The following is a 1449-nucleotide window of genomic DNA, read 5'->3' on the forward strand; positions in this document are numbered from 1 at the left end:
AGTTCACAAGCTATGCCGAAATGCAAACACCAAATCTGGTGGATGCAAACTCTGAGACGTTGGCGCAGCGATATACCGATTAAGACGATGTACGGTGTTCGTCGAGGGAACAATAGGGATGAGAGGTGTATGAGGGGGGGGGGGCGTGAAGTACGACACATGTAAACTAATTTAAGCATTCAGCACCCTTTAGTTCAAAGTGATAAGCATCAATTCTGGAAGGGTGGCCAAGAATGAGCACATACCCAGTGGCACGTACCCAGTAGTACATGTACCCTGTGGGCCAAGAATGGGTGCCCAAATATATAAATGAAGAACTAAGAAAATCAAAGGAGCCGCTGAATATCACGCGATATACATTAAGAGGTCTGTGCGCTGTGGACATACCGAAGAGCTGACATTATGTGTGCAGGTTTTATGCCGTGATTTAATGTTTTATTACGCAGAACACAGGTGCACTCACTGTTACTACTGTGCGGGCCAATTCTGTGCTGCATAAGCCGGTTTTCACTAGAATAACAGCGCTATAAAAATGAAAAAAAAAAATCATTTGCACTCGAAGTTCACGTGGCCGCTTTGCACGACCTTTAATTGTTGCGGGGGCCTTTTGCCTATGGCGTAACCGGTGCGAGGCAGTTGTCGCGGGGCATCGTCGCCGCGCTCTGTTTCCACTTCTGGGGAAGCTCTACTTTGAGCTATACTATCGTTTGACGTAGTAGTTAAAAACCCGCAAGGTGGAGAGAAGCAACGAATAAGGGGAAAATCAGACATCCACCCGATCGTAGCAATTGCTACAAAGGAAACCCATATACAGATTTCTCGAAAGAAAAGCCTCGCAGCTGAAGAAAAATTCGGCCTGGTCCGGGACTCGAACCCGGGACCACCGCCTTTCCGGGGCAGCCGCTCTACCATCTGAGCTAACCAGGCTTTTTTTTCTTTCTTTCGGCAAGCAGATGGCAGGGCGAAGTCGAATTTGTCGACAACACACTATCGTTTCTGTCAGAGGAGTTGTTCTTCCTTGAAGAAGAAGAGTTCCTTCTACAGTGGTCATGCTGTTTCCTGTCGGTGGCCAGCCTGGTTCCTGTAGCCTGTTCCTGTAGCCTGTAACCAGATTGGTGCCTGGTCCCTGTAACCAGCCTGATTCTTGTAGCCAGGCCATCAGAAGTATTCATTGAATGCACATAGAATGTAGGTGCCCGTGATTTCTGTGTGTGTGTGCTCTCGTATACATGATCATTTCATAAATACACATCTCATGCACATCACTTCGAAATTGTGTAAAGTGTCTCTGGCACATCATCATTGTACATAAGCATTGTGTACACTGTATACATGGAGCATCATTTTATACATGTGACAATTAGTTTCTGTGTAACTGTGCCTTTCCGTGGGTCTGTGTGATTATGTGTTAGTGAGTGAGGACTCGGACACTATTTTAAAAACGTGCCG

General features: G+C 46.4%; 1 non-coding gene across 1 annotated transcript; it reads right to left on the reverse strand.

Annotated features, from left to right (window-relative positions):
- Positions 1–853: 853 nt before the first annotated feature.
- TRNAS-GGA (transfer RNA serine (anticodon GGA)) lies at positions 854–927 on the reverse strand. The gene has a single exon. It is a non-coding gene; the product is annotated as a tRNA-Ser (tRNA).
- Between the last annotated feature and the right edge of the window lie 522 nt (positions 928–1449).

Source organism: Dermacentor albipictus, chromosome 1, assembly GCF_038994185.2.
Source record: "Dermacentor albipictus isolate Rhodes 1998 colony chromosome 1, USDA_Dalb.pri_finalv2, whole genome shotgun sequence".
NCBI classification, from domain to species: Eukaryota; Metazoa; Arthropoda; class Arachnida; order Ixodida; family Ixodidae; genus Dermacentor; species Dermacentor albipictus.